We start from the raw sequence: 23288 nt of genomic DNA, 5'->3' as shown, positions 1-23288 counted from the left end.
CAGCTCCAGCTCTGGCTTTCAGCTGTGCCGGGGGGGGATGCGTGGGGAGCACAGCCCCAGCTGAAAGGGGAGAGAGCCAACAGGGCCCCCCCGACCCACCTGGGGCTGCCCCACTGCTCGCACCCACCCCCCGTGGGGCTGGGACCCCCGGATTTAATCACACCTCCGTCACCGTGCCATGGTGCTATTCCCTCCTGAGCACCAGAAGTGCGGTGAGACCCCCCTCGGGGGCTCGTCCCCAGCCCCCTGTCCCCACACAGCCATCCTGGAGAGGTGGTGTCCCCCTGCCTGGTGTCCCCCTGCCTGGTGTCCCCCTCGACCCCTCGCCAGCTCCAGTCCTGGGGAAGTGAATCCCAAGCTGTTTGTGCGGCGCAAAGCCCGGGGCAGACATTCCTCCCCTGATTGAAACCAGACCTCCCGCGATGCTGCCGGGGCTGGTGGGGAAGGCGTAGGGACCGGGGCAGAGCGGGGTCTCCTTCCAAAACAGATTTAGGTTCTTAGGTTTCCCCACTGGGTTGAGGTCCGAGTGCTGCGGCCTCGTGCAGAGACCTGGAGCTGAAGCGATCCCCGAGGGGACCCCAGCCCCTGGCTGCTCCCTGACCCCCACCCCAGCCGCCCTCCCAGCACCACAGGATGGGAATATCTGCCCCGGGGGGGTCCCGGAGGGGCAGGGATGTGGCTGGGGTGGAAAATGCTGCTGAGGCTCCGGCGCAGGGAGCGCGGGATGATGATGGGCAAACACGGCCGGCAGCTGCTGCGGGAACAGGGGAGGAAGGTGGGTGAGATGGGGATGTCCCATCTTGTGTCACCCCCTCCTTCACCCCCCCAAAAAAATCCCTACCAAGCCGCACAACCTGAAAAAACAAACATTGAGAAATCCAAGGGGGAAAAAAAGGGAAGTGGGGAGGTCAGCGGGGCTCGGCACGGGGCTCGGCTGGCGAGTGGGGCCAGAAGCTGCTGAGGCAGCCCCTGGTGAGCGTTTCCCCCCCCGGGACCAACCTGATCCCATCCCAGGAGCTGCTGCAACCCCCCCACAACCCTCCCCACCGAGCTTTTCGGGAACTGAAACTCCGTGCTGCAAGCTGCGGGGATGAAGCAAGAGGCGCTCGGGTAGGAAGCGGTGAGTGTGCGCCACGGCGCGCCGCGGGGCAAGGGTTCCTCCTCGCCACCCGGGTGCCGAAGGGCTTGGAGCCCACAGCGGTGGGATATCGAGCTCTCCGTGGGCTCCCGGCAGGATTTGGGCACCCCGTGCCCGAGCACCAGCAGCCCTGTGACAGCCCGGCACGTCGGCAGTAAGCGAGGCTGACAGGGCGATTGGAAAACAAGTCGGCACTTCCAAACAGATTCTCTTTGCTGCTCTTTTCCTTCCTGAAGCCGGCCTGGCTGTGGCAGGGGTTGCTCAGGAAAGCCAGCAAGCTAATATATTCATGTCATCTTGCATTTGGTGCCAGGACATGAAGTAAACACTGTCAGGGACCTCGCTCAGGTTCAAAGCCGAGCCCTGTTTCTTATTCCGATCACATTATCCATGCTCCCCGTACGGATTCATTGATTCATATCTTAAAAAGAAAAGCCTTCAAAACCCATTAAGTCTGCCTTGCCATTCCAGCCCTGCTCTCAAGGGCTAGGGCAAGAAGCATTAACTAATCTGCTCACATTACTTTGCCTTTGAACCGAGCATCTCGCCGTGCCAATCAAGTGTGTTTGGAAGTGATACGCTCCGGCGCAGGGCAGGCTCGGCCGGTGAGTTCACTGCATGTCAAATAAACCCAGGAGCCAGCACCTGGGTGCTGGGTGGGCGAATCCACCCCGCTGGGCTCCCCCCCAGCCCCTCCGCCTGTCCCCTTGGGGTGCTGGGGGTCAGCACGGCCCCGGCTCAGCCCCGACCCCGTGTCCCCGCGCCCTGCCCGGTGCCAGGCACGGGTCAGCCCGTGGTGTCCCCCTCCGGTTGGGTGCGGAGGTGGGAAGGGTGGAAACGGGTCCCCAGAGGAGACTTTGCCTGGGCCTTGCCATGGGCTGAGCTTTCTCAGGACCTCCGATGGCGTCTGGGGCACGAGAGCGGGGACCTCGCGGTGTCACCCGGCCAGGGGCGAGGGGCTTTCACGCAGCGACGCCCTCCCGGGGATTACGAAAGCTGCGCTGCCTCTTGCCAGGGCAGGGAAGGTCCTTCCAGTCTCCTGGGCTCTGGCTCAGCCAGCACTCGCTGTTTATTTGGCTTCGAGGAGCTCGCAGCATACCCCAACGTGCTCCTGGGAGCCCCGAGTGCTCCAGCGTGGCTGCCCAGGGCATCGGGCTGGGGTTCCCAGTGCCCCGCGCCCCTGCAGCCTGCCCCTTCGTCTGGGAGGAATTATTCCCTCTCCTTTCGGTCTGGCTGAAGGGGATGCTCGGGGTGTTCCTGGCACAGGCTCCTGAAGGCTTCCCATCCCTCCGGAGCCAGCAGGGAGGCCGGCTCCATCCTCTCCACCCTCATCCGACCCCCGCGTTCAGGTCCTGGAACTGTTTACTGGACAGGCTCGGAGGGATTTGGCTTTGCTGCTGTTTCAAGTGCTGTTGATGGCTGTTGTTTTTGAGGTTTGGAGCAATCCAAGAGGATGTTGCCATCGAGCAGGGATTAATCACCGCCGTCCCAGGCTCCTGCGGTGGCTGGGCTCGCAGAGCATCTCTGGCCCCAGCAGAGCCAGGCTTCCCAGAAAGCTCCCCATCGCTTTCTGTTTCAGATCCCATCAGCTGATGAACCAGGACCAGGCTAGGTTATTTGGGTTTGACCCCGATTTCAAAATCCTTTTGCGTGGGGAATCGGTTTTCCAGCTGGAAAAGGGGAACAGGGACCTGGGGAGGGAGCGTGGGGCCAGCTCCGTGCTGGGGGAGAGGTGTGCGTGCCGCCGAGAGCGGGGAGGAGGAGGCAAAGCTGGGGCGAGGGGAGGATGCAGACAAGGTCTCAGGATCAGCTGGCTGAGACGTATCCATGGGGAATTACACGCAGGTCTGAGCCTGTCAGATTACCCGAGCCGGGAAGGGGGGAGCGGGATGAGGCAGGAGCCAGAGGGAAAGGGAGAGGGGAGGAGTGGGCAGAAAGTGGGCAAGGAGGGGAGGGAGGAAGGCAGGAAAGGGGGGAGCAGAGGGGAGCCCCCAGCCCTGGCCACGATGGGTGCCGGGATGGGCTGGTGGGGGCAAGGAGGAGAGGGGAGAAATGGGATGGAGGGGGTGGAAAGAGGCTGGGAGCACCAGGAGCCCCCCCAGAGCCCTCATGGCCGAGGGCTGGGGTGGGTGCCCAGCCATGGCGCGAGCACGGCGTGCCACAAACAATTAAGTGCGAAGGTCAGAGGCGAGCGTCCTCATTTGCTGCCCGTTAATTACTCCTGATCCTGCTCTAATTCCTCCTAAAGCCAGCCCCAAGGAGAGCCTTGGGGTGGCCGCTGGGGACAGGCCAGTCGGGGAGGACGCGGGAGCCGGGCAGGGCCGCCAGCCCCCGGGGACCCTCGGGGAGGGCGGCGAGGGGCGTCGGTGCTGCGCGGTGATGGAGGCAGCGCCATGTGCACCACTGCCCTGCTCATCGGCACGCTGGTCGTGATGCTGCGCCGCCGCTTCTTCAACAAAGTGGAACCGTACGTCCTCCCCCTTCCCCGGCTCCTCGGGGACCCCCCCAAAATTTGGGGCAGCAGAACTGAGGGTGGCCCCCTGGGGTGGGGTGGGGGGGGTCCCGCTTGCCCAGCCCGTCCTTGGAGGGGTTTGGTTTCTTTCTGGATTCTGTGCTCCGGGGGTCACCAGGCAATGAGCCCCTGTGCCGGGCGTTGTGGGATGTGTTTTCTCCTCCAGCAAGGAAGAAATGTGGGCTCAGGCCTGTCCGTTTGTGGGGCAATTTGCCTGGGGAGGAAACCACGCAGTGCTCTCGGGCACGGGGACGTGACCAGGGACACCCCAGCAGCGCCGAGCCCCCAACCTTCACCCGCTGCACTCTCGCCACGGGAAGGTCCTGCCCCATCCCTGGGGCGCCGGGAGGTTTGCCTGAGGGTCTCAGTACGGAGGAGGTTTGGGAGATGTGTGGTGTGGAGGTGCCAGCCAGGAGCAGATGGGAAGGGACCTGGGACCATGGGGTGGGCTCTGCGTGTCCCCACCATGACACGGGCACGGTGCCGGTGGCCGTGGCTACCTGCGGCTCCCCGCGGCTCTCGGCAGGGAGCTTTGCTCCCGTCCAAGGCTCTCCGCCCTCTCCACCGCCAGGCTCAGCTCGAGGTTTCCGCTGTAGACGCGCAAATCTATTTACCAGCGGAGACTGGAGACATCTGAAAGTGGGGAGGTCAAATTGGCACTTAATGAGCCAATTAAGTCGGGGCAAGGAGAAGCAGGACTCGAGGCAGGGAAGGCATCTCCTGCCCTGTGCGCCCGCCAGCCCTCCCTGTGCTACCTGCACCCCCGGCTGAGTTAAAGGCTTCTTGGTGCCTGGGCAAACGCTCTCACTGCAGGCGTGGGGCTGTCAGGGGGGCACCAGGGGGTGTTTGAGGCACCTCCAGCTGCAGTTTGAGCCTTGCCCCAGGGCTGCGTGCCTGGTGCTGGCAGCTTGAGGCTGGGCACAGCGTGAGGGCTCCCTGGCACGGCACAGGACCCCGAGCAGCACACGGGAAGGACCCGCAGGTAGGCAGCCAGGAGAAGCTCCCTCCAAGCCCCACTGCAGCTCTCAGACAGGCGTGAGAAGCCGTGCGCTGCTGGGTTACTTCTTTTGGAGATTAATTGCTCTCATCGCTGGAGACCACCGGCGATCCAAACTTAAAAGAGCAGCAGTCACATCCCAGCGAGTCCCGCAGCGGCTCTGTGGCAGAGAACAAACCTGTTCCTGCAGGGGAAGGTAACAGGTTTTCTGCTCGCTCTATTTTGGTCATCCATCTACCCACCTCGCTCTGCGCTGGCATAAATCACTGCAGCTCCGCTGACAGGTTTATGCCAGGAGAGAATTCATCTCCAGCCTCTCGTCGTCTGGAAAATAGAAGTGACAGGAGGAAGAGCAAGAAGCGCTGCCCATCAGGGACTGTGGAGAAATGTTACGGGCAGAAGGGAGCAAGGCTTCGGACGGGCACGGGGGAGGGCAGGCAGTGTCCTCCGGTGGCCTCCAGTTCAGCTGGGTGCTGGGGGGTGAAAGGAGCAGGCTCAGGCCAGGCAGCCACCGGGGCCCCCATCCAGCAGGGAGGCTGGGATTTCCATCAGATGTGCCTTGCTCGGGATGACCCCTGGATTAAAGATCTCTCCGAAAACCAGCGCGGAGCGAGGAAGAAGGCAGGAGAGCACACGTTGTGTGGGATCAAGCTGCCGCGGCACGGGAGCGTCCCTCTGGCTCTGACGTCCCCGTGCGCCAAGCAGGGCGTGCGTCCTGGGCAAAGGACACAAATGAACAGCACAGGCAAGAAGAGATTATGTAAAATCCCCCGCTCATTGACCTCCTTCACGTCCCGTCTTCTATTTATAAGCCTTGGGGCTGCCAGGGGACAGCGCGGGGTGTCCTTGGCCCGTGCTGGCAGGGCTGGGGTGCTCAGCCATGGGGCTGGGGGCTCAGGCTGGTCCCTGGATTTGGCTCCCACCGTCTTGAAAAAAAAGGTTTGAAGGGTCTCCTCCTGGCAGCCCGATGGCTGGAAGCGATGTGCTCACCTGGACACAGAGGGGCGGGGAGGTCCAGGGGGGCTCCTTGGGCTTCAGCCCTTGGGTTTGCTCATGGAGCAGTGATTTACTCGCTGGTTTATGGGATATTCAGTGAGAACATCCCGGGCTGGTTCTGGATGTCTGCTCTGCTTGCCTTCCCCGAGATCTTCCCCTCTGGTCCCTGCTGGGGTTCGCCGGGCAGGGGCAGCTCCTGGAGATGTGGGGTTTGGGGAGACAGAGGTGCCGCTGGCCCACAGCTTGGTCTCGGTGCTGGCTCACGGCACGCAGGGCGCTGAGCACCCAAGGCAGCAGGGGAGCACCCAAAGGAGCCTGCAGGGAAGAGGCAGGAGTGCGAGGGGACACGTCCTGCAGGTGGCAACTTGAGGAGGGAGCAGGATGGGGGCTCCGTGGTGCAGGGCTGGGCCAAGGCAAAGCGAAAGGAGAGCTTTGGGGAAGGGAAACGTGGCTTTGCCCTCACTGCTGCTTTCTCAGCCCCCCTCAGCAGGGCAGGAACAAGTCCCCCAGACCCAGGAGGGTTGTTTTACTGGGAGAGGGTGCAGGGACAGGGAGCATTCGGTGCCTGCACCAACCTCTCCCCCCACAAGGACACCTTCATCGCGCCCCACGCCCCAAGGCAAGACCAGACCCTCTGCACCTTGGGCTGAAGAAAACAGAGCCGGTAGCTTGGCATCATCTGGATTCCACCTCCCAGCTCCATCCCCTCTGGGAAGCAGGACGTGACCTCCTCATTTCCAGCGCCAGGCACGGCTGGCAGCCAGCAGCAGCGGCGCACGGCTCCGCATCTCCGGGCTGGAGCAATCAGCGCGCAGCAGGCATGCACAGACAAGTGTCAGCTGAATTTCTGTGCGACTTTAAATACATTAGCAAGGCCACAAGTACAGCTCCGAAGTGCTGCAGGCACAGCCGGGCTGATAAATAACCCCCCGAACCCAGCAGCAGGGAAATAACCCACCTCCTTCCACGGGAGGCAAGGCAGGAGCTGGCTTTAGCACCAGCTTCCCCCCTAATATCTATAAAGCAGGAGAGCAGATCTGCTCGCTGCCTTGCTGCGCTTTAATCCAGTACCACAAGGGTCAATTCTGTGCCACTTCTGCGGAGTCATTATACCGCCTGTTATATAAATGTCTGGGCATGCACAAAAGGCAGTGCTGATACAGTGGCTCCGACACCAACTCTCTCCAACACCTGCTTTTCAGCTGGAGAGAGAGCTGAGCACAAGAACATCTCGAGAGCTGTCACACAGAAAGCTGCTGTCTTTCAAGCTGAATGGAGGTCTAAATAGCTCTCACTTCTCCTTTAGAATCTCATTTCTAAATGCAATTAATACTGGCACATGCATAATGAGAGACTGACGAGCGAATACAGACTCCGGCAATAGAGAAGCCAGCCCCAAGTGCTATGTAAATATTACAAATCCTCACTAGAAGCTGACCCGGGGAAGGCAGCTTTCTGATGATTAAGCCCAAGTGACAATGCGACTGGATTCCTACATCTGTCACAATACTACCTGCTGATACATAATGAGCTACTCTACAAGAACCAGCCCTCGCTGCTCTTCAATGCAGATAAAATGTCTATTTGCAGAATGTAATTAATCTCTTCTTCAAAATCAGGAACCTTAGTGTCCTTGGTAACAACATGCCAGTGACTCAGAGGGAGTCTCAGGCTTTTTCGCCTGGTTTTTGAGCGAGATGTTGGAAGTGACCCCAGATTCTTGCGCTGGAAAAGAGCGACGTGCCGGGTACCCGCAGGCGGGGATGGGTTTCAGCCCCTGCTCCGGGCTCTGCAGGGTCCCTCCGGTGGCTCCAGGCGATTCCTGGGCACGGCTCAGCCACATTCACTGAGAGGAGATGCCAACACCTGGCCCCCAAGCAGCCACGCACCAATTCCCCTCCACCACCACCTGCTGAACCATCACACCGATCGCCTTCGGGTGCAGCTCGCGCAGGGAAGGGGGCACCAGGAGCAGGGCAGGGCGAGAGTCACAGCATCAAAACGCTCTCCCCTAGGGCTCCCACGGGCAGCAAGCACCACGCACACACCTGTGGCTGTTCCCCAGGCAGCTTCTGACCCCACTGCCTTATTTCAGCCCGGTGGGGCAGGGGATGGAGGTTTGAAGGCACAGCCGAGGTGCGGAGCCTTGGCACTGGCACGGGGACGTGCTGCTGGCAGAGCCCCTGCTCCCTCCCCACATGCTTGGGCACCGCTGGCTCCTCCGGCCTCCCAGATCCAGGCAGGTGCCGTGGGCACCCGAAATTCAAATTCCTGCCACCCAAAAGCACCCCGGGGCCGTGGCAGCTGCCTGTGAATGGCACCGGGATGGAACCGCTGCTGGGCTTCACGCACTGACCCGGTTCGGGATGGGCCACGGTAAAGGGATCACTGGTTGGGAAGAGGGGGAGAAGGAGGGCTTGTGTGATTTCTTTCTTTTCCTGGAATAATAATAATAATAATGGTATTTGTTGGTTAAACTCATCATATTTGCAGCAATACCTCGTGGGACTTTAGTCGAGGTGCTTGGCCACCCCACAAGGGATGCTCACCCTTGTCCTCTGCCCGTTGCTTTGCAGGGATGGGGGAAAAATGGGGAAAATGTGGGATTTTCCTGCTACTGAGGGCTCAGCTCCTTGGGTGCAAAGCCTCCCTTTCTTGCAGCCAGTTAGCATTTAGAAAGGCAGACGAGCACAGAGGGGCTGCAGCGGCCCCCCAGCCCCAGCTCACCCCTTCTCCTCCATCCCCAGGCACCCCGAGGGAGAGGAAGAGCCCAGGAGGGAGGCTGGCTCCGACCCTGGCACCACGTAGCAGCGCTCCGGAGTCAAACCAGGTGGGATGTAGCTGGTAGGTGGGAGCCAAGCAGCTTTGGGGAAATCGGGGAAAAAAAATAAATAAATGGGTTTTGCCTTTCTGCCCTGCCCTGTTGCTCACGGGCTCTACCTGTGTTTTAATGGTGGTTGCTCTGTGTTTCCCCCAGGATTTCTAGGTCTCGTTGCCTGTTGGTGAGGCTCTGAGGGCTCGGAAAAGCTGCTGGTCCCGGGGGGAGGAAAGGAGAGAAGCGCTCAGAGCCCGAATTGGCCGGATCGGAAGGGAAAAGCCGATTTCTCTGGCACTCCCACTAGCAGCCCGGGTCCCAGGTGAGGCCACATCCAGCCTCTCCTCCCCAGCCTCCTGCCTGCTGCCCCGACGTGGGGACATCTCCTGGGGACAGAGCCCGCGGGGCTCCAGCTGGGGCGGGCACAGGGCACGTGGGGGCTGCTGCAGCCTCGTGTCCTGCACCACGACCCCAGGGCGTGAAGGACAGCTCCAGGCTCTCCGTCTGCAGGTCCCAGTGATCTCAGCCCTGCGAGGACACCTTTGGTGTTGAGGCTGAGGATTCCTTGGCCTGGGCTGGGGCAGGGACATATTTCCTAACCGTCCCCAGCCTGCAAAGCACTGGCCAAACGCCCACGGGCGGCTCGTGGGATCGCCCTGCCCTGCCTTCCCTTGGACCAGTTCCCTGATAACCCTGCCCAAACAGCTCCCAGCCAGCCACCAACCCTTCCTCCTCCTCCTCCTCCTGCAGCCTCCCACCTTGGCACACGCTGACACCCCCCCAAAAAAAAACCAAAACCCCGCTCCGTTCTGCACCGGCAGCCACAACACCGACAAAATCCCATCGCCCCGGCTCCCCTCCTGCAGCTGAAGGGGAACCGGGGCTAAATGCTGGCAGAAGAAACAAATTCCCCCGTTTTGCAGGGAGCACATGGGGGGGCAGCCAGCAGCCCCCTGCCGATGCCCCCCGGGAGCCGCGCCGCAGCCCGCGGGCACGGGGCGCTGGCACGGCCCCCTCCCAGCGGCGGGGCTGGCGCGGCCCCCGCAGCTCTCCCAGCTCCACAAATTCGTTAATAAAAGATCAGTTTGCAGGCGCAGCTTGCTGTAGATGACAGCATTAGAGGCGCATCTGCTTCTGCTAAGCACCGGGCTCGTGCTGGGTTTCTTTGGTCCATTTGCGGCAGGGAAGAGTTGCTTTCGGCAGTCAGAGCTGTCTCGCGTCTCGGAGAGATGGTGAGGGGGTAGGGGGTGTGGGGGGGAAGATATATTTTCGGCTCTATTTAGCCACAAAAATTTGGTTTCGGAATAAAGAGAAATATTCCCGTTTGCTGCCAAAGCGAGGCAGGCGATCTCTGCGCGAGCCTCCGTTCGTTTGAGAACTCGGTGTCCTGCTGGAAAAATAAATGCTCTGATGGGAAAAGCCTATCGGCGCGCATCGATCCGCCTTCGGGGCCGGGGGACTTGCAAACATCAGCTCCGACCTCGCTGAAAAAGCAATTCCCACAGCTTTTGCTGATGGGCATGAGGCGGGAGGAGACGGGGCCCTGCGTTTTTGGCGGGCGAAGCGGTTACACAGCAGAATCCCTGCCGCGGGCACAGCTGCACCGGCCTCACCGCAGCCAGAGCCAACGCTCGGTGCCAAACACGCGGCTTTTCCACCCAGAACGGGCCGTTCGGGAGAGCTGACCACCCTTGGTGGCCACAGGCAGGATGCGGCGAGGGGGAGAGGGAAGCTCCTGATGTGTAGTGGGGAGAAACCAGCGCCGGGTGCCCTCCCTGGCACCGAGGCAAAGCCAGCCCTCCAAGAGCCCCCAGGGGCTTGGTTCTCCGCAATGACAAGTTCACAAACGCCTCCAGAGGTTTCCTAATAGATTTTTTTTTTTCCCCTGAAGCTTTTTAATTAAAAAACCTCAACTCACTTCCAACATTTTTAATTATCATTATTTTTTTTTTCTCCATAAAGGAATTATGATGTGCAGGGAGAATAAAAGCGGTGTTTTACCCGCAGCTGCCTTCATTTGAGAGCAGATTAAAAGCAAGACGGAGAGTCGGTAATGCCAGGAGCAGGGGGGGTCAGGGGATGATGAATAAAAGGCACATGAACCGAAGGCAGCGCAGGAGAGATGGGGGCTGGAGAAATAAAAGCTTGGCTGCACTGGAGCCTCAAAAGCAGCATCAGCTCCTCGGCTGAGATAAATCACCTGGGCTCCCCTGACGTGCCGGTATTGCTGCAGCACGGCTTTTCTGTATTGATTTAAGGGAAAAGAAAGGTCAGGGGCTGAGCTGCAGGAGGCGTCGGGGCTGAGCCTCTTCAGCTCTGGGCGGCCGGTGGCGAGCAACAAGCAGGAGCCGCGTTCAGGCAAGGTCAGGAGCAGGATGGGGACAAACCCCAAAAGAAACGCACGTGCACTGGGGACACGACAGCCCCAAAACCTTGAATCAGAGCCTGTTTGCAGGGTTAGGCCAGGCAGAGTTATCCCAGAAAATGAGAAAAAAAAATAAAAAATAATAAAATAGAAAGGACAGCAAGGGGCCAAATGGAAAGGACGCAGCCTGAAAATGGCACGGTGCTGCGGGGAGCGGGGTCACTGCGCTGCCAACCCGGCGAGCAAATGTCGGCTACACGGGGGGAGGTCGGAGATTTGGGGGATAAAGGGCTCCTGAGCCCTGCAGCAGGGCCAGCTCTCTGCCTGGGGAGCTCCGGGAGGGCGGATTTGGTGAGAAATGCTCTTTATTTATGCTCAGGGAGCTGCAGCCAGCGGCTGAGCTAAGCGGGGTGAGCCCAACGGGGCTGCTGGCCCGCGAGGTGTCCGCTGCCCGTGCTGAGAGGCGGGAGGGTCCCAGGAGGTGCTCATGGGGTGGGAATTCGCTCACCCTCCTCCTCTGCATCACCCCGCAGCTTCAGGACGGAGGCAGGAGCAGCAGTGCCAAGGAGCAGCAGTGCCAAGGAGCAGCAGTGCCAGCCCTCGCAGGGCCACGGGCAGCTCTCCGCGGGGCCAGGAGGCTTTGGGGCTGCGGTCCTGCCACCGTGGCCCCTCCGAGGAGGGGAGGAAGGAAGGGTTGTGACATCTCCGCCTCCCGAAAATACACTTTGGGAAAAACCGAATGGGAAATGAAAGCGGGAGCGGGCTGGGCACAGCTGGGGCTGCTGGAGGTGGGGGGGGACCGGTGGGTCCCGCGCAGGCTCACAGCGAGCGAAGCTTTGGGGCCGTGCTGGGCTGGGCTCCCCGGGGCTTATCTGGCTGCCTGCTTCCATCGTTGGTCCGTGAGAAGGGAAAGGGACCACACAGCAGCAGAAAGGCCTGGAAATCTGCGAGGGAGAGCGTTCCCAGCTCCCTTCCCTCTCCCGTCACCCCTGTATGCGGTTGGCTATGGGGGACGTACGGCTCTGCATAGGCTCCAACCCTGCGAGATAACGCCTTGCAATTAAATTCCTAATTTAAATTAGGAAAGCACTTCCCCAGTTCCGACCCTCCCTCCTCAATCACGCACGTGGTCGAACTGATGGACCGAGGGAGCCGGGGCCCCACCTCGCCAGGTCCGCCTGCTCCATCCCCTGCACGTCAAACGCTGCTCCCTGTCCTCCGCCCCAAGGCGTCCCGAAGGTTTCCTGCATCCAAAAACTTGTCATTTTCTTGAGGAATTAAAAAAAATAATAATAAAAGGGAAAAAAAGAAAAGCAAAGCTACAATAGAAACAGGGGGAACAGGGGGGAGGAAATTGCTTCAAGCTTCTTAACTATCTCATGGAACAAAAATGCTGCTTGGGGCTGTTCAGGGAAAGAGAGGGTCAAATGTCCCTCATTAACACTGATTTGCTAAGAGGGCCGGGAACGGCAGAGGGACGCCGTCCAGCTGCCTGGCTCCGTGCAGCAGCCTGGGATCCAGGACCTGTGCTGGGTTTCCAGCATAGGGTGGAAACCCGCGGACCTCACCTGCTCTGACGCGGTGGCAGGGCTCTCCGGGCTGCCAGCGGCAGCATGGAAAAGTGGTGATTTGGTGAAAAGAGCAGAATTGGAGTCCTCGGCGGGAGGCTGGCGCTGGGTCAGGGCAGCAGCCAGCCCCGGGCAGCTGGAGCCTGGGGAAGGGGAAAGGGAGAAGGCTGGCCCAGATTTGAGGGTGTAAACCAGCAGGGTTCCTCTCCAGAGAGAGCTCAATTACATTGATTTACACTTGCTGCGGATTTGGTCCATTCAACCCAATTAAAACTCCAGAGGAAGTGCAGGGAGGCAGGATGTAATTACCCGCGCTGGAATCCCAGCTCGGAACAGGAGGCAGAGCTCTCCGGATCAAATTAATCCCCGGTGCAACTCTGCCGAAGTTACACCAGGGCTATAATTGGCCTGAAACATTTTAACTATCTCATTTAATGTTATTCATGCTCTGCTGGAGATGAGAATGTTTATCCTAAATGAGAGACTCTAATGCTCCATAGCAATAATAGAGTGTGAGGCTTATGCGGTTTCTCATTTACGAGGATGCTGGGGAGGGCAGATTGTCACAGAAGATGCGGCAGATCTGGACTCCCCAAATCTTTAACCGTTTCCAGGGCTCCTGGGCTGGCTGCTCGTCCCGTCCTCCGTCTCTTGGAGATGCTGGGGGCTGGGGTAGGGAGGAAGAGGGAGCGGCAGTCACCGAGACAGGCCCTCCCAGATGAAAGCTCCGATAAATCAGCAGAAATGGCATTTCCTTGCAACAGCCTCGATTCCCCAGCGATGGTGGAAGAGGGGATTTCCAGTGCCAGGAGCTTGTCCCCGAGCCTCTGCCGGGAAGCAGCCCCCAGGTCCCCACAGGGAGGGATTGGGGTCAGCGGTGCCGGACGGATGCCCCCACGGACCCCGCTCCCGGCCGCCGTCCCTGGGGCATCCTCCGGCACGAGGACAGGATGATTCCCGGAAAGCAAAGCCTGGGGTTTGCAGCTCTCTCCCCCCTCCCTGTTCTGCCCGTGGGCTCCTTGCCACGGCCGTGGTTTAGCCCCAAAGCCTCCCGCACGCCCCGCGTCCTCCCGGAGCCAGCCTGGCAGGTACCGCTCGCTGCGGGCAGCGCTGAGCTGTCGGAGGCTTTGCTCTGAGCCGTCATTAAACCCTATTTCCACTCCCCAGGCTGCTGTTAAGACAGAGCCCTGGTCGTTCTCTCTGCTCCTTTGCCAGTGCAAACCACAGGAAAGGCAGGCTGCCTGTTCCAAAGACGTTTTTAATGCCCTGTGGCTCAGCAGAGGCTCGAGCGCTACAATTCATTCTGGCTCCTCTGTGCTCCTCGGAGGGCATCGGATCCTCCTCTCGATACTTCCTCGCTCCTCATAGACGCTACCCTAGTTTTAATTTCCAGGGCTTCCAGGCTGTTTTTAACAATGCTGAGCTTTCAAGTTGCTGCCTCCAAACTTTCTCCAGCCATGCTTTCCCAGAGCCTAAATAGCTTCGATTATTCCCAGATGTTTCTCGCTCGCTAACCCCGGAGCAGTGTTGTGCAACTGCTTGGACAGACAGCTGGTAGCGAGCAACCTGGGCTCTCCGTCCTGCTTCACCCATTTCTTCCCAAGCGGAGCAGCGATGGGATTTGTCACGGGGATGCAATGCCTTTGGCACCAGGTCATCGTGCTAGAGAGAACAGGCCTGGAGGTGGCTCAAATCCTACAGAAACCCTCCAAAAGCACAGGTCGTCCTCTCCCGCTGGGTTCTCCTTCTTGCCTGTGCTGAGATCCCGAAGCAGGATGGTGCTGCGGGGCCAGAAGCCCAGAGGGAAGCCCACGAGCAGGCATCAGCAGGCTGCCCAGCAGCACGAGCCCAAAGGACCTCGTTCCACCCAGGCTGGACTCAAGCCGCGACCACGCCACGCTGCCAAAGGCACAACTGCAGCCCTGCTCTGCCTGGCCAAGTTTTCCTTGGCCCGGGAGGACTCAGGCAGGAGTGAGTGCGGGGAATTAGGAGCTTCACCCCACTGGCAGGGCTCCCGACAAACCCCTGCGGCCCTCCCGACCCCGGCAGTGCTGCAGTCTCATGCTTCACGCGCTGCAAACCGCCCACAAAACATCCCCGTTCCCACCAGCAGAGAGCCAGGGCGTAGCCGGGCTGGCGGGAGATGATGTTCTCCTGATCCACCATAAATCTTCCCACGATCACCCCGAGTACCCCGTATTTCTCAGCCCCTCCACCCATCCTGGATCCTTCCCCTTCCCTTTCTCAGCTCCGCACAGCCCCAGGGTCACCGGGACGGGTGGGAGCGCACCGCGCAGCATCCCCCTCCTGCACGTGGAGGACCAGGGCATGGAGCGACCAGGAGGAGGAAAACAAGAAGGGAGAAGCTCCTCCCGCAGCTAAACCCACGTACAGCCAGCCTGACACCCCTAGGGAGACCCTGCCCCACGGCAGAGGGGTTGCACCCACAGCACCCACCCCATCACCACGGTGCCGAGCCCTCGGGGCCGTGCCGAGGAGGAGGAGCAGGGAGTGAGGAATGTCGGTGCTTGGAAAGCACAACCAATTTGGTATTATCACAGTTGGTGCCTCTCCGCCAGTGCCCAGAATAACAAATCCCCTTCCACCGGCCGAGCCTGAATCGCTGGAGGAAGCGGCCGAGAAACTTAATTGAGGAGCTGGGTGCGTGCGCGGAAAAACATCGCCCGGCATCAAGGAAGTCACTGTGCTGACAGCTACTGCAGGCGCCGGGGGGAGGTGAGAGGGAGAGCAGCTGCAGGTTTTTAAGTCACACAGCCCCTTCTTTTAGCCTGGGAACAAGGCGAGGCCTGTTTCTGTGGGGTCACCCCTTCTGCAGTGGCACCGAGGGGCTGTCAGGGCAGCGCACTGGGGCTGGCCGGGCACGGTGTGCTCCTCAGCCCGGCAGGGATGAAGGCTCGAGGGTCTCTGCACGCCTCACCGGTCCCTTGGGCATCAGGAAGAGATGTCCTGAGAGCATCCTCAGCATCCTGCGGTCCTGCAGCCACCTCCTCCCGTGGCCAGGCTGCCAGCTTCACGCCCCTCACCCTGCCCTGCCCTGCAGGAGCGCAGCCCGCGGCTGTCAGGGCGCAGGATCGCTTCCCCTGGCAGAAGCAAACAAGCAGCCAAAGGCCTGCCGGGGCTGTGAACCTGCCTGTCACGCTCCCTGACAGCCCCGAAACCTTTGGCTGCCTGTGTTTTTCCCCGACTGTCACCGCCTGTCACAGCCTCCCATCCGGAAAGCTTCCCCGAGCCCTCCGCAAAACAGACGGAGGGGGCACGCTCTGCGCCCCCAGGGGTCGGGCACCATCACAGGCACAAAAAAACAACGCTGCCGGGGCTCTGCAGCTCCCTCGCTCCCCACAGCAGGCACAGGCACAGCCAAACACGAGCCAGCTCTAACTCCTGGCTCCCTCCGACCGCTCATCCCCGGCTTTTTGGCCAGGGGAAGCCGGAGAGAAGGGCAAGGGCTCGGCCGCGCTGCTCTCCTGCCCCCCCTGCTTCCCCTGCTGCTGCTATTTGACCTGAGCAGCCCCGAGGAATTTTAGTCACGGTGCATTCCTAGCGCAGCATCTGTTTTCGAGAGCAAAACGGGAACAGCTGCCAAGAAACAAATCTTCCCCCGACGCCTGGCACTTCTCATGGGTGGAACGAAACTTCTTGAAACCCCGGGGAGAAAAACCGCCAGGGCTCAGCTGCAGCGAAAGCCATCCCCTGCAGGGAGGGGGCGCAGACAGAGAGTAATGAACTCCCTGACAGCAGCCATACGGCACCGCTCCGAAAGCCTGGAGTGAAAGAGGAGCTAAAGAAAGATCCCTTCCCTCGCTGAAGGCAGCGCCGCAGGGAAGAGCGCACTTTGGCTGACCCCCACCTCGGGTCCTGCATCCACATCCAGCACCCTGCTACCTGCCCGGGCCTGCCGTGCCTATTGTCAGCAGGCGGGGAGGTGGTGGCAATAGGGGACATGCCGAGTACATGCACAGCTTGTTGTGAAAGGGCTTTTGGGGTTTGTCAGGGCTTGGTGAGGGCTGTGAGAAAACTGGTCCTGCTGGGGTCTGGCGAGGAGGGAATTACGCAGGCAGAGCGGGTGGAGCTGGCCATGTTCCGGGGAAAGCAGAGCTTACAAATATACATAACCCCCTTCCCCAAGGGGTTAATATCCCCCAGGTATGGAGGATGAAGCCTGCACCAGCCTCTGTCATGCCCAGGGGTCGCTTCCTGGATTGCTGTGGCTCGGAGGCTCTCAGGGAGGGGAAAAGCTGGAGCAGACGGAGCCTCCGAGTGCCGGGGGAAGGAGCAGAGCAGCGCGGGGAGCTGATGCAGCAGGCAGAGCTCCGGCTCTGCTTCAGGGACCAGGGAGGGGGGCAGGCAGCCCTTCCTCCGCCGAGGCTGCAGGAGGCAGCCTGCCGGCAGCACGGAGCTGCTCCGTGTTCGCCCTGCTCGGGACCGAGGTCTGAATTGTGTGCCCACCCACCACAGACAGCACCCAGCGGTCTCAGCCCCATCTGATGGCACCAGGGCTGACGGACGATCAGCTCCACCTTCCCCGGGCATCATTTTAACACGCCGTGGTGAAACCAGACCTGCTCAGGGAGCTGCCAGCCCCAATCTCACACCACCGCAGCGCTTCGCCCGAGCGGGGGCATCGCGCCTTTCCTCCTGCCGCAAGGCTTTTCAGGCACGGAGCGCGTAGGGTTCACTCCTAGGACATCCCTAGCGCTGAGCTGGGAAGCCTGAGGCACTGACAGCAGGTTGACTCCAGCTGGGATGTGCTCAGGTTGTGCCGTGAAGGTAACGTGGAGTTCACTGCGCATCGCAGCCCCGGCCACCAGCTCCCAGGGGGCTGCCGCGAGCGCTGCAGCGGCTGGGGCTGCAGGCAGGTGGTGGCAGCTCTTCAGCAAGCCGAACGCGGGCAAAATAAAACAAAAATGCGATCCTTGACAAAGCAAGGGCTCGTTTGTCACCCATCCAGGATCTCAGGTCGGGTGCGCAGAGCTCCCCAGAGCAGGCTGCAGCTTCTCCTTCCGCCTCTTGGCTGGGCCGGGCCGTTCTGTCGCAGCGACGCGCGAGAAGTCCGCAAACACCATCTGCTGACGGGGAGGAAGGCTTCACGCTGTGCCGGGCTCTTTTATCTCGGTGTAGGTTCTGCACAGAGCTGGTGTGCCGGGAGCAGGCTCCGGGGAGGCAGGAGGACCCACCAGCGGGGCTCGTTCTCCTGTGTCCCCACACGCAGCCTTTTCCCAGCCCCAAATCTCCCCCGTGCTGAGAAGCCCCTTTCCCTGGGATCCCTTGGGGGCAATGCCCTGAAGAGCAGGACAGATGCTGCGGGGCACAGGATCTGGAGCATCAGATCCACCCAGAGGCTGGAGGGCACACACTGGTCCCCGGCAAGCCCTCGATACCCGGGGCTTCGGATCCCCAAGTCCCCCTCAGCCTAGAGCCAAGCCAGGATGCAGCTCCTGCTGCAGCCCCGGCTCCTGCTGAGGTCTGACCACTGTGAATTTTAGGTTTGGGAAAGGAAAAACCTCGCAGGGAGCACGCAGCCCCTGACCCCGAGCGGAGATGCCCTGGCTGTGAACCGGGATCCTACAGCACGAGGTGCTGGCCAAGCCCCGACATCAAAAGCAGCACCAGTGCCAAACTGCAGCCTCTTGGAGGAAGAGGTTGGGGAAGTAATAATGAATTTGGAGCCTCCCAACGCGTGTTGGCAGCTGGATCCTCTGGGTGAAGAAAGCCCTGCCAAAAATTAAGGGTTGTTTCTGCAAAGCTCAAACAGCAAACTTGTTTGTCTTTCCTCCTTCCCCTCCCAATCCTGGTGTTGTTTTAAACATTTACAGAGAACTTTATACTGTTTAAATAATGATTTGGGAGCGGGGTATGTGTGTGTGTTCCTGCGCGCTGTGTTCACTTTTTTTGCCAGCTGCACTAAGTCAGCAGCGCTGCACGCACGGCTTCTGCGAAATCAGGTGCTGCAGTTTGGGAAGCCAGCCCTGCCTCATTTGTCTCCCCCCTTGCAAACCTGGGTCGTGTCCCAGCAGGGGAAGGGGACACCCTGAGAGCACCCAGCCTCTGCTCTGTGTGTCCGTGTTGGAGTGCCAGCAAGCACAGCCCCCATTTTCTGCAAAAAACGGTGCACATCCAGCTCCCCGCACACACACACAACCCCAAGCAGCGCTCCCCAAGGCGCAGGGTGTGCACAATGATGCTTCCTGCCCCTAACACACAAGGAAAAGGTGGAGGAGGATTTCACAGTGCCTGCGCTCTGCCATCCCCGAGCACAGGAGCTGGGGAAGATCAGCCATCTCCCGCGGCGCGCACTCGCCCGCCCACCGCCTTCAGCAGCGAGGCTGCTGGAGATGACAGCCGGGGGGAGAAAGGGAGAAAGGAGAGCGCTGGGGACGTGCAGGAGGAGATGGCTGAAGGCACACCGACCTTTACGCAACGACAAGAGCATGGGGTCACCAGCAAAGCCACGGTGCACGTGGTGGTAGCCGCTGCAGGAAGGGTGCGTGAATCTCTTCTTCGGGCAGGTCTCCAAGAATTTGGGGGCTGCCTTGGGCTGGAGGAGCTTTGCTCGCAACCTGGCAGGAGCTGGGGTTGGGGGGGAAGGTTGTTGAGAAGAGCTAGAGGTTTCTGCAGGATGTTTGGACTGAGCAAAGGCACGGAGCCGTGAGCATGAGACGTGCTGGGGAAGCAGGATGTGGGATAGAGAAAATGTTTACACAGGCAACCGTGGGCTAATCCACGGGAGGCTTCAGAGCCCATAAAAGCCATCTGTAAGTGGATAGAGCACATTCTGTAGGAAGGCCGTGGTTTGAAACAACGCTAGCCTCCTGCTTTGATCTGTCCTGAAGAGAGCAGGCTCGGGGGCCTGAAAGGAGGAGAGGATTTGTAGATCCGTAGGTTCTGCTGGCACAGGCAGGGTGGGAAGGGGGGGACTGCTCAGGATCTCTTCCCAGACAAGAACCTGGGGCCGCTCAAACAGAAGCAACAAGAGCCAGGTAGAGGACAAACAGGAGGCTGGTCCCCCACAGGAGGGAAGGGGCGTTACGGGTCCACAGGGGCACTGGATGTGTTCATGAAGAGTTGGTTGAAATCTCCATTCAGGAGAAAATCCACTGGTGGATGCTCAAAACCGATACCTGGAAAGAGCACACGGTGCTGGGCAGCCCCCGGTCTGATCAGGGCTCACTCCAGGAGATGTGACCTGGGCACTGTCCTCACCAGAGGCTCTTACAGCAGGAGGAATCGCTCAGCTCTGGGACCAGCTGCCCTCTGCAATCCAGCGAGACCTCAGTTTGCCACCTTGGACACGGTCAGCTTTAGGCACTCAGCCTGCTTCCCCCGCAAAAGGGCAAGAAAAATGACCTCAAAGGACCTAAAACAACGTGACCTTTCCTCATTTAAACACATCCTTCCCCAGTAAGCAATGAAACCAGCAGAGATGCTATTCCTAGAAGTACCCCTAAACAATTACCTCCTTCATCCAGCGTGCACAACGGGAAGCAAGAGGTGAGCCAGGGGTACAACCTGCGCAGCTCTCCCTTTCCAGCCTCCAGAAGGAGGACGTGTTGGTGATTCGTGGTGTCCTCCAACACCACCGCTTGACCTCGGGGCAGCTTGTGCTAATCACGTGCACGAATCTGCCTGCTCGCTCCGTGCGTGCCTGGCATATTTCCTCTATCTAAGCACGATAGGTGAAATATTGCTCATATGACAGCGCACTTTGCATTGCTCGGCTGAGCAATCCAGGCAAACAGAAACGCTGCTTGTGATGGAAGAGGACCTGAGAATTTCCTCGTTAGTATTGCCTAGATGTTTTTACACCACTTCACTCCTGTGCCTCTAATCTTGCAGGCTGACACAGAAAATAGAGAGGATCCAGCTCTTTGCTCAAAGCAAGGTCAGCTCCTGGCAGCTGCTTATCTGGCTTGGCCTTAAAGGTCTCCAGCGGTGGAAGCCTTGCTCCTGCTTTCACTCGCTTCAGAGCTGAAGTTTTTCCTACCATCCTCGAGTGCCTTTGTGTAGCCGTACCCATCTGGGTATGCTCTGAGGATAAATACTTTAAACAAACGCATTCATTGATGAAGGAGCTGGGTTCCTCCTGCTGCTGTTTCAACAAGACGTCCGTCTGGCCCCAGGACTGTCCCTGGGCTCAGGACAACGCGCTGCCTGCTCTGTTCTGAGCCCAGGGACAAAGCTGTGAGCACAGCCTGGGTAAGCTTTGACCACTGTCTGTGTGGGACATCAGATCTGGAATTAAACAGCCTTGTCTCCTTCCCCCAGTACGATCTTAAGCTCTGTTCCCCATCGCCGTTGCGGACAGCACCTTGGGACCAGGTTTGCTGCAACGTGCCCAAAACCCCATTGAAGAAAGGGGCAAGAAACAAGAGGAGCAGTGGAAGGAAGCACAAAGCTCAGCCTTTTTTAGGCCCCAATTACAGCAGAGCATTTCCGAGGCCGCTAAAATTCTCTTTAAGCATACAGGACAGGCTGTGGAGGAGCGGGTTTGAGTTTCATTTAACATTCAACGGAGGCTTAAGGGCTTTGCTGCTGGGGGAAGGGGAGGATGCTTTGTTTGCAGCATGCCCTGTCCTGTGGGGGAAGATGTTGCTCCTGTCTGCTACCGAGCCTTCCTCGCATCGCTTGGGACTGATCTGAAGCAGCAGGATTTGATCTGGGAGCTCATGGAAAGCTCAACACCGCTGATCCTTTTCCCTTACAAGCCCAGCACCTGAAACACCAGCGAGCACTCCCCAGCCAAACCCCAGGGGACCATTCTTTGTGCGCACAGCAGGGACCAGCACCGATCCCGTTACCCCCACACCTCAGCTTCTCCTCGTGCTTCGCAGCTCCAGCCACGCAGGGGGCTGCTGCCTGCCAGCTGCAGTTAGCCGTGGGGGACTCGCTCCGTAATGCGCTCAAACACCCCGCTCGCTTCCCCCGGCCATATGTCGAAGATGCTAACCCCAGCAGGGTGGCTCTGAGGCTGACGCTTTGTTCCTCCAGGCGTTGTGGAGCCCTGGCTGCAGGGTGGGACGGGGAGAAGCGAGCTGTTATCAGTTCAGCATGGAGAGCTGCTCCCCAGGCAGACACACAGGCAGCCAAGAGGGAAAAAGGGTGGGAAACAGGGAGGAGACCTCATCCTTCAGTTCAAGCGTGGGATCAAAGCCCAGCCGAAGTTGGAGGGGTTCTGTCATCGATTTCTGTTTAGTTTTCTTTCTTCCTTCCCCTTCTCAGTCATATACTCTGCCCCTTTTCCTGTGCTCTGATCTGGGGATAACCAAATACTCTACAGCAGCGCTCAGACTTCTTTGCAGAGTGATGCTGTGGCTTTGCAAGACTGGAGAATGCTAAAACCTCCAGAGAACAGAAGGGTAAGGTCTTAATCTAGTGCAGGACCTACTGGAGGAAGTAATCCACTCCAGATGACCTGGTGGGAAGAAGCTGGGAGCAGCCCCCGAGTGATCCCACGTAGCGGATCCCCGTGCCCTTTTAATCACTTTCTTTACTTGCTCAACAAAAATAGAAGTCCTTTCAAAGAGGCTGGAGGAAGAAAACACCGTAACTAATGGAGAGCAGCCACAGGAAATCCATCAAAATTATGTCCAAATTGCCTTTGGGAGAAGCTTGGCAACCGCCTGAGGAAGCAGAGCGCATTGAGCCAGAAGCACCCCGAGCAGGCTGCTCGCATCCCTGGGCAGGCTCCGAGCCACCCCCAGCTCCTGCTGACCTTTGGGAGGCTTCGCCTTGCTGCATGCAGCTCCTGGGCGAAGCTCGCCCCACGATGTGTGCAGCAGGAACGCCCTCTAAAGGGAAGAGCTGAGAAAACCTGATGGAGCCACGCAGGCAAAATTGGAGAGATTTAAGGAAAAGGGCACGGGGGAGGCAGTGACCACCTCCTCTCCCCATGCGGGGTCTTTGTTCTGCTTCCAGAGCAGGATGGAAAGATGATTTATGCGATTTATGCGCTGCAATCATGAATAAATCCAGCCAAGCTGCTGCACGCTTAGCTAGCACCATTCACCTGAGTTTTTAGTTGAGTCAGTTCATTACTCGGCACCTTTCTGAGAATAAGCAGCCAGTTACTCTGTGGTGTGAGCAGCTTCCACCACAAAATTCAGATGGATTAAGATGGTTCCGTCCTTCCAGGATCCAAACGCTGCACGAGGCAGGATTTTAGCTGCTTTATTTTAAACCTTGATGTCCCTTGGGGATTTAAAAGGCTAAATCTAGTTTGAGTTTTACGTATCTGCTTCTCTGGAAGGCTAAAAGCAGGCAGGTTGCCAGCCACATCTTCATAGATGGCAAAGGCCATTGCAACACAGGCAGTGTTATTTACATCCATTCCCTATCATCACCTGCCCTCTTGCTCTCCCTTCCCACCAGGTCAAACACCCTGCAGCAGGCTCTTGCAGGACACAAGGGCCGGGAATCCAGCTCCCACAAGGGCAGGGCACGGGACTTACTGTCAGCTGCTCCCTTCGTGGCCCTGTGCTCCCCACCAGGGCAGCCCACAAGGATTTTCACAGCTAGCGGAGAGCACAGAGGGCTGGGGAAGACCTTGCAGCCAGCTACCTACACTGGAAGCTGTTCATTTCTAACAATACACCGGTGTTTCTTTGCAAACTTCTCGCCACTCTGTGCAGAAGTGCTTCTCACAGCCTACTGACTTTGTAAGAGAGACTTTCAGGAAGCAACGCGGCGTGTTTCGAAAAAGCAAAGAACTTGTCAGTCAGGTTAAATCTGTGCTGTGGGAAAAAAAAAAAATCAGGTACTAAAATAGGAACAAGGCCAGGAAGATCCAGGCACTAGAAATAAACACGACGCAGTGCTGCCTTTCCCTGGGAACTCAACCGCCTTGCCTGGAGAGGGGCCTCGCAGCCGTCCCCAGCCATCG

The 23288-nt window shown here is 59.2% G+C and overlaps 1 protein-coding gene and 1 long non-coding RNA gene across 5 annotated transcripts in view; one reads left to right on the top strand and one right to left on the bottom strand.

Moving 5' to 3' along the window:
• CYGB (cytoglobin) overlaps positions 1–23288 on the bottom strand; it is a 41139-nt gene that overhangs the window by 15224 nt on the left and 2627 nt on the right. The window lies entirely within an intron of this gene.
• LOC119713142 (uncharacterized) lies at positions 692–10580 on the top strand. 4 transcript variants are annotated; one of them, XR_005260086.2, is made up of 3 exons: positions 692–1120; positions 8391–8473; positions 8621–10580. It is a non-coding gene; the product is annotated as an uncharacterized lncRNA (long non-coding RNA). The 4 variants fall into 4 exon arrangements; XR_005260084.2 differs by lacking the exon at positions 692–1120 and adding an exon at positions 2228–2750 and having other exon boundaries at positions 8621–10579; XR_005260085.2 differs by lacking the exon at positions 692–1120 and adding an exon at positions 2760–2983.

The sequence above is a fragment of the Anas platyrhynchos genome, chromosome 19, assembly GCF_047663525.1.
Source record: "Anas platyrhynchos isolate ZD024472 breed Pekin duck chromosome 19, IASCAAS_PekinDuck_T2T, whole genome shotgun sequence".
NCBI lineage: Eukaryota > Metazoa > Chordata > Aves > Anseriformes > Anatidae > Anas > Anas platyrhynchos.
The sequence above is the reverse complement of the archived record's forward strand: the minus strand, read 5'-3'. Positions and strand labels throughout refer to the sequence as shown.